The 16,946-nt window shown below is 29.3% G+C and overlaps 1 protein-coding gene and 1 pseudogene across 1 annotated transcript in view; both read right to left on the reverse strand.

Moving 5' to 3' along the window:
• LOC125861830 (uncharacterized protein C119.09c-like) overlaps positions 1–16,946 on the reverse strand; it is a 436,566-nt gene that overhangs the window by 185,649 nt on the left and 233,971 nt on the right. The window lies entirely within an intron of this gene.
• Positions 1,193–4,695, reverse strand: LOC125861816 (triacylglycerol lipase OBL1-like; annotated as a pseudogene).

A 16,946-nucleotide genomic window follows, 5' to 3' on the forward strand; every position in this document is an offset into this window, starting at 1 on the left:
AAAAGCACTGCCTCGGACAAACAAATCAAAAACAAAGATGGTAATTAGGAGATTGGTGAGGACATTGAGTATAATTACTATTGTTGCAGCTTTTAACATCCCTCTATATATGATGCTTCTTTTCAAAGATTGGATTGATAAATGATCTACTATACAAATATGCCAGTGATGCTGGCTTCGATTAGGTACTTCCCAATTAGGATACATAGAGACGAGACGTAAAAATGAGCAGGCGTTAGCATCTCTCCCTTCTTTCACATGTTCGCGATATTCAGTTGCTCTGTCGTTGTAAAATGTATTGAAATTGTTGTTGTTTTGACATATCCTGTGAACAGAAGATCTGTAGTTTCTTTTACATAAACATAACGAGGTGCCACTTTTTTTTTGTTCAGTAAGAATTGGATGCTTTTATGTATTTGTATTAACTATCTTTATTCTTGTGCACATAGTATTTGTATATATTTTTGTGTGTTGTTTTTATTAGTCTAAAGTTGTCACTAGTTGCTCATCAAATTTAACTAATGATGAATCACCAAATTATATAGAATTAGTTTCAGTGTATTTTACGTTTACTAATAAGGTGTATTCTTTTTGTTTCAATAAGAATGCCTTTTTTTTAAAGTAACTTTTTAATTTCAATTTTCAACATGATATATTTACGGTTACTACCTTGATAACATTTTACGTACATTTTGGGTTCATGTCAATTAGTGGCATTGGTTGGGGGATGACTGGCAGAACCAGATGTTCACGTCAAACCAATGAATGTAAAACACTTGCCTCTATCATGACTAGCTTTTAGATTGATGGTCTACTTATATTGACTTGGACAATCCTCCTCTCGTGACTAGCTTTTGGTGTTGAGTTAGGTCTATGTATCATATTTTTACATGCTATTAGAGTCGGGTTTATCCCTATTCGGGCTCTCGGCGCTCTAGTTGGGTCTACATGAAGTGGGGTACTAGAGTGGGTTAGAGTCCCACATTTATGAGTTAACTTTTGAGGATGAGTGAGGTCCACGTGTCATATCTTTACATCGTGTAGACAAAGAACAACTGATACAATTCATTTTCATTATCAAACAAATCTAATAACAAGCAATCACTGAAACAACATTTATTCAATAGGTTCATAAGACAAACCAATCTACATACATTCAACAACAACAAAAACTTCTACATGTACTCTCATTGATACATTCACATCAACAACTCATAATAGTTCCAACACTTCTCACAATCACAACACCAAAATATGATCCATAAACTTTATTCAAGACACGAAAAAGCTCTAACGAGTTTATTTTTTGAGACGTAAATCACTTGATCAAGGCATTTCATTTCAATCTAGACTTTCCAAAACGATGACATCTGAACACTTCTTCCTTCCAAGTCTTACAGAGTTGACATAATTAACCGGGCTATGAGCAGAAATCCCTGGAAGAAACATCCCCACCATCCGAAAAAATATTGATTCCCAGCTCTCTTTGTACTCAGGTCCATATATGTAACACATAAAGAAGCTTCTGATAAACTCCCAAACAGCATTCAGATACATTGGTAACACGAATCGTAGCCCAAAAAAGTTCATGTTTGGCTCTTCGCGTACTTCCTGCTCAACGTATAAGCTGTTATAGTACATACAAACACCAAAATGCTTATACAGAAATGTTTTATCATCATAAGGTAACCTCGGAACAAGATCATTGCTATAAACAACTCTGAAGTACTTAGGCACCGGATGTTCCAAATGTTCTTCCATAAACCTCCCTAACTGTCTATTTCCAACTCTAGGTTGACCATATGTGTATACACGCGATAATCTCTTCATGACATCCATTTCCTCATGTATAACTAGCATCGTTGGAAATAGTATAGCCAACGCTCCTCCTAAGCTATGTCCTGTAACGACAAACCTTGCATTCTCGTGCTCCTTTAGTAAACTTTTGAGTTTGCTTCTAACAGTATAATAAGCAGTCTTCCTCTCTGGATGAGCAATAGTTACATCAACATTTTTATCAAAAAGATGTTCATGAAACGTGGAAACGTTTACTCTGCTTCCTAATCCTAACGCTTCTAAGAATCCCATATGTAGTTTTCCTATTTTAGGAACTTCATACCACGAGTAGTCGAAATCAGTGATCCAATCATCAGCATCAAATGGCTCAGTACCTCTGAAGCTGATCAAAATCAAGTTTGCATCTTTTGATTTATCGCATAGTATGAAAACTTGAGTTGAATTCTGTTTCTGGTAATCTGTTCTCAACAAACACAGATTTTAAGAAAGAAAATGTTCATATAATCAGAAAAATAGGAAACATAATCAAAGAAGAAATGCCCTTGAGGCAATTCCATTCAGGATATAACAAGTGCATATTTTTCTAATGCTAAATTATGCCAGTTTTTTCAGTTTCATAGCTGAACTATTGAAAGTGTGAGTTTCCTACGTGAATTATCACACTATAGTACTTTGTTAAACACACCTCGAATAATTTCTGATGATGTCCGTACACTCTCTCTTTTGTTTTAAAAAATCTGCCATATTGTGGTGCTCCACGTGGAACAATTCCACCGTGGCAGATCTAAATAAATTAGTTTTAAGTTAAAAGTTAAAACTATCACCGTATAAATTAATTTATTCCAATCATGACATTCACCATCTTCTTTTCTACCTTCTTAGCCGTAGTCTCGTTTTTGCCATGGCATCGGTACCTCCGACTTGAAAGAAGAGGGTTTAGGATTTAAAAAATTAATGTCTGCAAATAGAGCCGCTATATGTCAGGTGGACGAAGATTTTATGGACAAACACGCTTAAAATCATTTCTAGACAAACATATTTTCTAGTCAACAACTCAACATCTAGATGTGTTTCGCTAACCATTGGATGATAATTCAGGTAAGAAACTCACAGTACTCTCGGTAGTTCAGATATGAAACTCAATAAAATAGGATAGTTTAATTTGACCCTTTAAGTCTACAACTTAGGAAATGACTTTTAATTCAGATTAATAGTCATGTTCTTTCACAATATATATTACAAACTATCTAACATGAGCAAGGATATGAGTTCTTACCATTCCAGCAGTTGTAAAAATCCACAAAATGCATCTGTTTTACAAAAGATAAAATGTTACTTCTAACAAACGATCAAGAAAATATTAATAATAAAGACGAAGCTAAAGTATAATATATATATATACCTTCCAGTGATGATTTACAACGTCCTTAACGACGTTTTCGTTTTCATAAGCCAACTTCGAAGACATTATACATAAATCCATGAGAGCTCTATGTCTCATTCCCAGTTGCTCATTTTTTTCGATGAAACTATCCGATTGAGCAATTTCCTTCGTTAATATTTCAGTGTTGTATAGTAAGTTAATTCTTCCATCTATATGGCCAATAATACTTATGAAATTTGCAGTTCCTCTTTGTGGTATCACCAGCTTTCCTGTTTATATGCAACATTTTTGTTTATAATCAGATAACTAAATTTATTATACTCCTAGCTAGCTAGTTAACTCATAGAAGTCATGAGACATGTTTCCAGTTTTTCAAGCTAGTCGTGTTTTTCATTTACACGTCTTTTAAGAAAATAGTAATTAGGAGGGTGTTTAATTGTTTTATCCTTATTTATTTCTTATGATGTGATCTTTCTTATTCAAATATTTAGAGCATGTTTGGATTGACTTTTCATTTTTGACTTACTTTTAGCATTTTAACGTAAAATTAAGTGCTTATAAGCACTTTTTAACTTGTCAAAAACACTCAAAAAGTGCTTAGAAGTTATTTTAGTTTAAAACACTTAAAATAAATCAATCTAAACAGACTTTTAATATATTTATATATATTTATGTGTCATAATTATTGTAGTTTTCAAAAAAAATAAAAATAATACTAACTACTAAGGATAAAATGGAAGAAAAAAATAATAGTAATATTTTTGTTTTGAACTTCTAAAACGTTAAGTATTCTGAGACATACTTTTTAGTAAGAACGACAAATATTTTGAAAAAAAATGAAGAACATATATAAAACATAGTCGAATGTAGGGTATCAACTTTATAGGTTTTGAATTTTACAATAATGATTTTAAGTAATAATAAATGAGTTTTTGATTTGATATTTATACATGTTTAATAAATTTAGTAACAAGAAATACACTATTTAAACAAAATATACTGAGTTATTCGACCAAACTCATGTACAGGCTACTAGCTCTGCCCCTGATTTAAAACCATAAATTTCAAAATTTTATATGTCTAATCAAATATCTTCACGTAAAATGAAACGGAGGAGTAGGGAAGTATTATTATTACCATGCAAGATATTGTGGAATAAGCCAAGAAAGTTGCCATTAAGAGAGGAGAGGTTGATGAAAAACTCTAGGAAGTAGCCACTCCATCCCATTGGTTTCTTAAACACCTTTAACATTTTCCTCACTAAGATGGACACAAATATTACCCATCTATGATCATCCACTTCTTCTCCGCCACCACAATCACCACCACCATCGGCAACACAAGAATATTCGAGAAACTTAGCTTTGATCTCTCCTCGTAGGCCTCCGAGGTCCCGTGTTCCTCCATTTTCCGGTTTCACTATCAAGAAAGATTCATTACTTGTAGCCATGTTGATGTTCTCCTGAGCTAAGTGTATGTACGTAGAATATAGTTGATGATTTAATAAATTGCATTTGTTGTTAGGATGATAAAATGTGAATCTATAGCACTAATAAATGGGGAAAATTGATAAGTCAGCAGTAACGTGTAGTAAAAGTATTGTATTCACCAGTGAAGTGAAGGCAATAATAAATACAGAAGTTGACGTCAATAAGATAGGGATTATCAAAACACCAGTACAATATCGGAATATGATCGAACTTTTTCTGATTTTAAAATTGATTAGGTCCTCCATTGAAATTTGAGGTATGGGTGGTATGCCCACATACAAAATATTCGTAATTTTTTCTATGTCTGGTTAGTTAAAAAATTGTTTTTTTTTTATTTAGGATATTGAGTAACATTAATATCTTGTCTATGGTAAGGTCCATCTAGGAAAGGGTGAGTCAGATTGATTGAACATGGAGCTTCCTTGGTTGATTTGGTTAAGAAATAAACTATGATCTTGCTACTGGCTATAGCTTTTGATAATGATAATAAACGTTTAATTCTAACAAGTGCTATTAAAGTCAAGATTATGAATTCAATTCCCAAGAGCAACATGTTGCATGAGACAGATGTTGAGAGAAGAATTATTGAGTAATGTCAATATCGATTATCTACCTTAAGGCAAGGCATTTGCTTGGTAGACTTCTACTATTCGTTATAATTTTTTACATGATTGATAATGATTTGTCTTAACATAGAAAAATAAATTCCTTAAATGATGAATATGATTTTCCTAATAAAACTAGGGAAAACGATTTTCACAAATAACATTTTATATTAATTATCTCCTCCCTTTCAATAGAGTCTGAAACAATTATTATTAGCCAAATCACATATAGCTCTTAAAGTTATTGTGCGAAAATTTAGATACAATATTTTTTGTCTATTAATTCAGTTTATATGGCTTCTTCTTTTTTCCAGTCATCTAGGTTTCGAAAAAGATTATATACAACTATATTTGGCATAATATCTTTTGCTAATATATAAAAATAATCACTCATTTTCTTAAAAATATTTACGCACCAAACATACCTTATAAGTACAAAAAAAATCTTAACAAATGAGTACTTAATTTTAGTAAAACTATTTTTGGCGCCTCTTTCCTAAAAAATGGGTGAGAAAGTTACCTTTAGGTTGTTTCTTGAAAATAAATCACTTCTTAATTTGAGCATTACGTGGTCTTTCTTCTTCTTCTCTTTGACAAGAAAATTCATAGTGATTTTCAATTGTATCGTATAGTCGCTCGTCAAAATAATATATATATATATAATGATCTACATAAAATTTTACTTCCATCTTTGTGGAATAGAAGAGAAGATATTTTGTTTCCTTTTTTCCACCTTTTAATCCACAAAAATATCTTAATATTTATGTATATTTTACTTTTTTTTAACATTATTTATAAATAACATTACACTGAATATATTATTAAGATAATTATTAATCTACCTAAAAATTACATCAATTTCAAAAAAATCTACAAACAGATTTTATAATTTATCATCGTAAAATTTAAATTTTGAATCGATTTCTAAATTTGACTTGCTTGCGTCATTTGGCTATGGTCCTCATAATTCACAAAGAATTAATATTGAGATATCCTAGGTAGGAGAGACAAGTGAGATAACGGCGCTAACAGGTGTGGACCATATGTTTATCGGAAAGGAATATTTTGGGATTTGGGCAAACGGTTTTATTACTTTTTCTGTCTCAAATTATTTATCATGTGTTTTTTTTAAAATATTTTGTTATTAGAATAAATTATTGATTATTTTGTTTATATATATATATATATATATATATATATATATATATCTCCTATTTAAATATTATTCTATTGAGATATGTATACTATCTTTGTTCTAAAATAAGTGTCATCTTAATAAAAATATCTATTACGAAATCAATAATATAATGTGTAATTTACTGAATTATTTATATTTAATAAATATCTCTTGAAAAATGAGATAATATTAAAAAGATGAAATATAAAGGTATATATAGTCGAAAAAAATATAGAGACGGGTTTTTGTTTTAAATTTTTAAGGTGTCATTTATTTTGAAACAAATTATTTTTACTAAAATAACATCTTATTTTGATACGAAAAAAGTAGTATTTAAGAATAACATTATTAAGGATAAAATGAGAAATAATAATTAATTTTTATCATAAACTTTTAAAATGATAAATAATTTAAAATGGAAAAAGTAACAATTAGGATGTCAAATTAACGGATTGAGTTAAATTTGAGAATGTCAAAATGAATCAATTAATTAACCGATTGAGATAAAATGAGCTTAAAACTTGGTCATAACCTAATCCTTTCCATTCTTAGGAAGTTTAGATTCAAAATTTATTTGGCTTACAATTTATTTGACCAAATAAAAAGAATTTTCTAATATTATGCACATGTAAAGCATATCAATAGAAATGTTTTAAAAAAAATATTTAGAGAATTTTTCTCATGAGTCAATTTGGATTACATATCATTAACTCAATTTCAAAATAAGTTAAACTAAGCATATCAAAATAAGCGAATTGTTAACTCGTTCAAATCCAAATGAATTGGGTGTGTTATAGTTTTTATGACCTAATTTTATCGCCCCTAGTATCAGATAAGTTCATAAATGATCTTAAGATGGATTGGTCTTGATATTTTGTTCCTCAAAAGAAAAAGTCTTACAAAAAATCCTTCATAAGGGGGTGAGTTTGATTTTTGGCCCCGCTTAACAATGTTTTTTTTTAAAAAAAAAAAGTAGCCCTGCTTCAGAAAAATCTTTCTCAATAAGCTAGACATTTAGAATATTTTAGATGGTGAATCTGCTCATTGGCCAGAAGTTTTGAGTTATAGATAAAATTAAAACTTAAGTATGTTATTTTTTGCTCATAAGGCAGACGTTCAAGACATTTTAAAATAGTGAATCTGTTGAATTCACTATAACAAATATTACAACAAATATGTACATTAAAAGTGCTAAAAATATTATCGACATTAGTTAAATGTTATTAAATTCAATATCACTATAGATTTTAGGAACATTTACAAAGAGTGTTATTTGCCTCTAAAAAAACATATCAATTAAGTTTTTGCCGCTAAAAATAATTTCTTGTGTAGTGCTTCACCAGCTTAGTTATGTTCCCTATCAATATATAAATTCTAACTTTTACCCATAAGGTAGACACAGGGGCGGACCCACTCTTAGCCAAGGGGTGTCAAGCGACATCCCTTTGTTAGAAAATTACATCGTATATATAGATTAAATTTTTGTTTAATAAATATATAAATACTGACGCCTCTTAACACAAATTGAAAGTTTAGTCTAGTGGTTAAGGCGTTATGCATATTCATTGAGGTCGTGTGTTCCTAATCTTAATAGCTTCATTATTATATTTTTTAATATAACTATTGACACTCTTTAATGACAATCCTGAATTTAAACTTAGGCGGAAACTAAAATTCAAGACGGCACACTTTATGACACTAACCCAAGAAGGAATGTTGGGTAGATATAGACCATTGCGTTACGCTACAAACAGGAAATAACGTGAAATAATTTCTCTATTTGTTTTGTTTGAATCTTTTAGTCATACATTGGGAAGTGAAATTAGATGAGTAGATTATAGATAGAATATGCACTAAAAGAAAATAATTAATTCTGTTGAAATCATTTTTGGATATTTAGTCCTAGGCCCATAAAATTCTGTTAAGCTATCTTTTCTGTTATTTAAATTCCCTTTTCTTCTTTCTTTAGGTTGGAGAAAAGAGAAGTGATTTTAATAGTATCAACACCTCTGAATTTTATGATCGAGATAAATTTTATTTGTGAAATTATACTAAATATGTTATTGTATTTTAATAATTTAGCAATTATATAGAGGCAAGCGAATAAAGAACCTCTTGACAGATCAGAGTATCTTAATTTTTTTTTTTATATTGAGCGTATCTGTTGATTATTTAAGCACTTACACGAAAGAGGGGAAATAATTAAATTGTTGTATATTTTTGTGCTCAAAATCAAATTTTAATGACATTTTACTTGTATATTGAAACTCTTACGATGAACATGTTTAGTGAGTGTATTTGCAAATTGACTATAATCTAACTTTGATGTCGAAAGAGCATAACAAGACACACATGAATTTTACGTGAAAAACTACACTAATTAAATATGTAAAATCCATGACTACAATTCAATATAATGAAATTGGGTCTTGATCATGTTATATGGAAACCACAAATATGCAAATATTTCATTTTTATTTTTCAACAAATAAAGTCAAGTCGCAGATGAAATGAATTTACACTCTTTTTAGCCACATTCCACTCATATTTGTGTATTATTTTGAGTAGATTCTAGCTTGATACGCCTTGTCTTCACTCAATGAAAATCCTACACAAATAAAACTTCATCTAATTAAGTAAATTTTAGATAATTCTGCAATGAAAAATAAATAAACCAAGTAAAATAAAAATGAGAAAATTTTGATATAATAAAATATTATAATTAAATAAAAATACAAATAATGTACGTGCTTAAAATACTATAATTATATCTTTCTAATTAATATGTGTCCATTTCCGGTTACGAGCTTTGAAAGATACACGTTATAAAAACTGTTTATTCTCTTTTTTTTAATCAAGGATGTGAATAAAAGAATTCAACAAATTTATTTATCTTCCTCTTCAAATTTCACAATAATAAATAATTTTAAAAAATATCTTTATAATTTATTTTATTTTAATAATACTACTATAACATATTTAGTTAAGGGAAGATCTCATATATGGCAAACTGATTTAATAAAATAATGGTCTATAGGTATAATTTATATAATTACATTTCATGGGTGGTATAGTATAGTTTGCTATTAAGCGTTTATTCTGTACATAACTCTTTTTTGGTTAAAAACTTGTACAATATTTTGTTTTTAAAATAAATTTAAACATGAGCGCTAAATACGATTACAGAAAAATTAAATAATCTCATGATTCAAGCTAAACGTTCAAAATCAAATATTTTTTTCCAAAAGAGAGTTCTATAGCGATAGAAAGACCATAACATCTTGTTTCGTCAGACGACTGAAGCATCCCGTTAATCAATATTTTTGTATATTTAACGCCAGGTAATCGTTTCTTTCAAAAAAACTTCATGTTTTGAAACGGCAAGAAAGTATTCAATTGATTTGTATAGTATATAATTGAAATTTTGAAAAAACGAATAATCTTTGTTTTGTTGATTCAGATGTTTCACAAAAAATTCTATTCGTTTATATAAGATTAGAGAAATCATATATTAAGAATTCCATTCTATTTTTTTGTTCGAAAAAATTTAAATGATACGATTTGTATATATGTATTATATCTGATTCGAATACAATTAGTGTGAGTAATTTTTTTTGTAATTTTATTGTAAATATAAGTTATACGATTTGTATATTGTTTAATTGAAAATAATTGTATATATTCAAGTAATCGTTATACCATGTATATGTGTTAGTAACTGTATAAAATTACTATGTCAAGTGTATATATGAATGGTATATGATTCGACAAAAAGTTGTTCTTTCTGTAATTTGATATTTTTTTGTGAAACTAAATGTATATATAATTGTGTAAGGTTTGTATATTGTTGAACACTTTACGTGCTCTCGTAGTAATGATAAACCCAATAATTAAGGTAACTTTTACTGTAACAGTAGATAATTTTTTGTGATCTTAATGCAATTGCTTTTTGTGATACCCATCACGAAAATTATATATCATTACGATGCCCTCGATCGACGTTAATATAACAAAATTAATTATTTGACTTTTTGTGACTAATATAACTTTTAGGAATTCTATGAGGATGTTTTGTTCAAACCAAAATATTTTTGGATTTTGGAAAAATTATAAATTTCAAGATAGTGAATATAATTTTCTTTAGGTCCATTGTTGACTTGTAGCTAATTATGTCCTCGGTTTAGTATATACTCCTTATATTTATTTTTACTTATCACGTTTCACTTCTCGAGAGTTTAAAAAGTAAGAGTTGTAACCATCGACTTTCCCAGAGGAAAATTTAAACTCATTCCCTCCAAAATAAGCCCTACAAAATTAATTGCTTGTGATTGCAAGCATGAAAAATGTGGGAATTGTAACGACTTTCCCACATCCTTGATCAAAAACTTATATTCTATACATAGAAAATTATATAAAATATATAGATCATAAATTACTTTTATGCGTATATTAATTTTTGAACTCCCTTGATGAAGTTTCTGGCTTCCCCACTAACCGCATAGTGTATAATTAATTCTTGAAATTTATATATGTTGAAAAAACTAAGCTTTTCAAATCACTACTTCAAAGTATGAACTTTAACTGTTTTCTATTGGAGCTTCTTCAAAAAAGAAGAAGATGTTTCCAGATCTTAAAGGTTGCTGTTGTTCTTGTTTGACAATTGAAGGGGATTGGGTCTTGGTGTGATCGGTAAAGTTATTGTCTTGTAACCAGGAGTTTAGGTGAGTTTCGATTTCTAATTTTGTTTATGTGATTTCTCTTCTTCCTCAAACTCAAACTAATTAACAGCTTGTTTAATTTGGATGGTTGTTGTTACCTATTGTATTCTATAGTATTTTAAAGTTAAGTACAATATTTATTTAGATTGTTATTGTTATATTCGATGAAAATACATCTTACCTTTTTATGTAACGTGATTACGTCTTTATCTTATTTTTTCTTACTTTTTACAATAATTACTCTACCCCATATTTACTTCTTTTTTTTTGTAATACTGTAAACATATTCTTCAAATTGTTGGGTCTGAGAAACGATACAATCTATCAAAATGTTATATCCATTAATGTAGTTAAATTGAATTTGAAATATTTAAGAAACGATATGTAACAACCATCCAACCAAGCTGTAAAAGGTAAATACGGATTTTCATTAAACCTGTTTTTGTTCTCTATTTAATGTAGTTGTTCCTATATTTTGTATACACAAACATATGTATAGTGAACTACTTAAGATCTTGCTTTGTCCTATCAGAGCAAATAATTGTGGACATCCTCATCAGATTACCTGTGTGGTTTCTTCTTCAATTCAAATGTGCTTCAAAAATTTAAATGTGTTTAATTCTTGCACTAAAGAGTAGTTCTTGTAGAAAAATTGATAAACATCCTCGTGGCTTTTGCAATAGTACTGTACAGTCTAAAAGCTCTTTGCCATTTGTTCGTGGTTCATTTCATTGGCTCGATAAGGATACTTTATCTAAGTATATTATGATTTCATTTAATATATCAAATGAGTTGTATGGAGAGATATCGTTATCGGGGGAAATTTTCAATATTTCCAATGTGAATTATGTAAGATGTGTTGTATTAGAAGGAATGCTTTGTGCTTATTATACTCGCCGGGAAAGGGGGTTGGACACTTTTAAGTTATGGATAATGAAAGACTATGATATCAAAGAATCTTGAACTGAATTATTTATTATACGAAAGATATATCTATTTTTGGTCATACTAATATAGATGTTTGGGGATGGTGAAGTGCTACTCTACTAAAAAGTGGATGCTTTAGATCATAGCTATAACTCAAGAATAATCAAATTGCCTTCTTGTTATGGAATGTGACCTAATATTATGACTGAAAAAAGATTCTTATAGCTCAAATTGTGTTTTAATTACTTCTATAAAGTTGAGAAACAAAATCAAAATTTAAATACTTGTTAATTTAAATGTCATTTTTAGTGCCTCAAAAGTGTGTAAAAGATTTTACCATCCAAACTTTCACGTATCAATCGACATAAGATATGCAAATTTTTAGGCTTATATCATGGTATGTAATTGAGGGTTAGAGCTGGTATAGCAGGGGGTTCGTCGAAAAATTAAATCGCGCTATATATATAATATCAAAATTATTATCATTATCTATATATAGCGGATATTGAACATCCTTAACTAATTTCTATATAGTATCTTGAAGGGAAAAAAAGGTTCAATTATGAGAAGCATGTAGTATGTATTTTTCCCAAATTAAATTCCTAACCAAACATTAATATATATACACATAATGTACAAAGTTTTATAACATATAGAAACGACATTATTAAACAAAATCACAGATGACCTAAAACAGGGGCGGCTCTGCCTTATAAAAATTAAGGCATATGCCTTAGGCCCCCAATTTTGGAAGGCCTCAAATTTTTACCAAGAATAAATTATGTGTTATTTTTTTATTTAAAATAATAATTATTTATAATAAAAAGTATATAGTATATATTTTTTATTACATTTCCTTGCTAACATTCACATTATTTATTTTTTAAAACTCATTTTTATCAACTTATTACTTATAGAATTGTGTTAACAATTCATATAATGATTGCTTTAATAAAATAATATTTTTCGACGTTAAATTGATAAAATCTTACCTAAAACTAATAATTATAAATAAAAAGAAGTAATCGAAAAAATCATCTATAAAAAAAATTAAGTAATAATTTGCATCTAAATAGTTAGAAAAATAAATGTTAAAATAAATATGTATGAAATTTGTTAAGCGTCAATTTAAATTTCGCTTTAGGCCCCCAATTACGTTGAGCCGCCCCTGACCTAAAATAATGAAAGAAAATTAACTTAAAACTCACCGGATCAACATTTATATTTTTACTGTGAATTTTGTCGTGGTTTTAATCTAGATTCAACATGTGTTGCTGAGACCGGTCTCTTTGTCAAATATGGCATAATTCAAATGACCAATGAGAATGTTGCTTTTAAAGTCAAGTTCAACAAGCTTTCTACGGTCTTTTTTCATTAAGTCCCTCCATCAAGGCTACTCGCGCGTGTCCTAATTTAATATTTAATAATTACTTATCATAGATACTTGCTCAAAAAGTATTGTGATGAAATAAATGGACAATGGTGGAAGGGAGCACTGCTACTGTTATGGAATGGAAGAAACTAGAAAGAAAAATTAAAGAGAGAATGAATGATAACTCTTTGTATTGATTCTTGCATTGATTCAAATAGAATAGTATATCACTATTTATAAATAATTAAGTAGAATAAAATATATTGTTTTCCTTCTAAATACTAAACTAAAAAGGAAATTAAATATTTTGCAATTAATGTAAACCCTAGACTTGAAAGGAAAGTAAATACTATAGAATATTTTTAGACTAAAAAGAAAACAAGTAAAAAGATTCTACCAAATTTGAACATTCCCCCTCAAACTTAAGTTGGTGTATCTAACTTGAGTTTGAACACTTAATTATTCTTGAAAAATATCTTTTTCTTGCTTTTGTTGTGACAATTAATAGAATTCATCCTCACATGCTTCTTCTACTAATAGTGCTTGTGATTATCTTGATTGTCTTTGAACTTGCACGCTTTTGTAACATGACTTGTTTGTTTGCAACTTCCACATAAGCAGATCTCCACCAACAGAATTTTTTCAACTTTTATTTTTGATATTTTGCATAAAAGATAATTTCAACAACTTTATCTTGTTTGAATTTATTCGTGTGCTTGAAGAGCACTTATCAATTCTACAAGAGAAATGGTAGAGAAATCTTTAGGCTCTTTCAAAGCAAAGATTTTAGACTCAAATCTCTTGAGAATAGTCAGAAAAATCTTTTCAACTATTCTATTATCATTAAAATCATCACCAAGCAACCTGATTCTATTGACAATCAAAGAAATTCTGTCAATAATTAGTGATTGTCTCACCCTCTGGCATCCCAAGAGATTCGAAATCTCTTTTCAAATTCAAAATTTGATTTTGTCTGCTTCGTTCACTTCCTCGGTACTCCTTCTCAAGTTTTTTTCCAAGCTTCTTTTGTTGTCTCACATGCAATGATTTTAGAGAAGATTAAATCTACAACTGAATTTTGAATTACAATTTTGGCTTTGTGTTTTTTGATTTTCTCTTTTGAGTGAAGTTTGATTTCAGCATCAGAAGATTTTTTAGAGAGTTGTTGTATGGGTTTGTCTTCCATTACAGCTTTCCACAAATCATAAGCCTCAAGATAAGACTTCATCTTAACTGTCAAATTTGATAATTTTTACCATTGAAGGTTTATGGGGCATTGAAAGAAAGAGTATTGCTTGTCATGATTTGAAAATAAGGTTTAAAATAGTATAGATTAAAATTTGGTTAAAAGTTGTCATGCGTTAAAAATAAAAGCACGAGTTTAAATTGGGTTGAAAATAGGTATATTAAAAGTGATTGAAAGTTCTTCTTCAATGAACTCACAAATCCATTAAGATCAATAGAAGGCTCTGATACCACTGTTATGGAATGAAAGAAACTAGAAAGAAAAATTAAAGAGAGAATGAATGATAACTCTTTGTATTAATTCTTGCATTGATTCAAATAAAAGAGTATATTATTGTTTATAAATAATTAAGGAGAATAAAATATATTATTTTTCTTCTAAATACTAAACTAAAAAGGATATTAAATATTTTGCAATTAATGTAAAAGCTAGACTTGAAAGGAAATTAAATCTTATAGAATATTTTTAGACTAAACAAAAAGATAAAAAGATTCTACCAAATTTCAACAATAAAACCCTTAACCCTCACTTCGTTGTTTCCAAATATCCTCAACAAATTAAAGTATCATTTTAAAATTGGAAGACTGTGAATTTTGTCGTGGTTTTAATGTAGATTCGACATGCATTGCTGAGACTTGCCTCTTTGCCAAATATGACATAGTTCAAAAGACCAACGAGGATGTTGCTTTCAAAGCCAAGTTCGACAAACTTGCTACGATTTTGTCCCTTCGGTCCCTAATTATTTATCATAGATACTTGCTCAAAAAGTATTATGATGAAATAAAAGGACGATGGTGAAAGGGAGAACCGCTATAAGCCATTAAACCCTTATATCATTATTATTTCTAAATGTCCTCAGCAAATTAAGATATCCTTTTAAAAATGGCAGACTGTGAATTTTGTCGTGGTTTTAATCCAAATTCAACATACTTTGTTGAGACTTGCCTCTTTGCCAGATATGACATAGTTCAAAAAATGAACGAAGATATTGCTTTTAAAGCCAAGGTCGACGAGTGTGCTACGACCTTGTCCATTAAGTCACTCCATCTTCATATGGAGCTCATGTGAGTTTAAAGATCAAATTTTTATTTATTCTAGCTTATTTAGTTTGTTCTTTTAAATTAAAAATCACTCTTACGAAAATATGAATATGTTGTTGTTTCCTCAAAGTTTAATTGTTTAGTTTTACACTATTTTAACGTTTTTATTATTACTATCTTAATTATTTAGTTTGTTGTTTTAAGTTAAAAATCATATTTTTATGCTTCAAAATATGAATATGTTGTTTCCAGTTTTTTTTAATGAAGTAAAAGTGTATCAATCATACCTTTCACAGTGTCTAGCAAACTATTAACAATAAGCATCTGCAAATCGACAAATTTCAGGAATAACAATAGTGTTTTGAAGTTAAAAGTTGACATTTTTATTTTTACTAGTTTATGCAGTAGTTAGTTTTACTCCAATATTTGAGTTAAAAATCATATTTTCATTCTCAGACAAACAATTTACATTGGTCAGAGCATTATTGTTGTCACTGCTGCCTCCAACACCAATGAGTCGTTTTGGAAAACCTTTCAAGCTTTCATTGGCCCCATTATTGAATGTTGTTGTAACTGTATTTGTCACACCCCAAAACCGGATGTGATGGCACATGCCCAAACCCCACCGGACACGTTAGCCTAACACCCAAAAACCCGACGATACAGAATAAATAAAACAAGAATAAGATAGCAAGATAAGCGGAAGTCTTTAAATAAACTCAACATAACCCAGAATTGGTTGTCACATGTACAAACCTCTAATATAGAATCTGAATAAAATATATGTCTCATAGTAAAGTTCTAGAATAGAACAGAACAGTAAAAATAGATAACTTGAGGGCACGTCTGGAATGAACCGCTACCTCTCAAGTAAGTCTGGAAGCTCTAATCTGAAGATGAGTAAAAAGTCGAATCTGATAGAGCTGTCGACCTACACAACTGTGTAGAAGCAAGGGTGAGTACCAAAAGCAACAGGTACTCGCAAGTAACACTAAACTAAGCTAAACTAGCAGCTACAAACAACTCCTTTCAATCCCAACCGAACCACCGAAACTTCATTCTAACAGCGAACCAACAACCTATACTACACAATTCATAATCAACAGATATATCCAACAGTGTCTCAACATCAACCTCATATCCTCATATAAGAGCAAATAGATCATATATCACATGAAGAGGGGCAAATA

The sequence above is a fragment of the Solanum stenotomum genome, chromosome 4 (assembly GCF_019186545.1).
Source record: "Solanum stenotomum isolate F172 chromosome 4, ASM1918654v1, whole genome shotgun sequence".
NCBI lineage: Eukaryota > Viridiplantae > Streptophyta > Magnoliopsida > Solanales > Solanaceae > Solanum > Solanum stenotomum.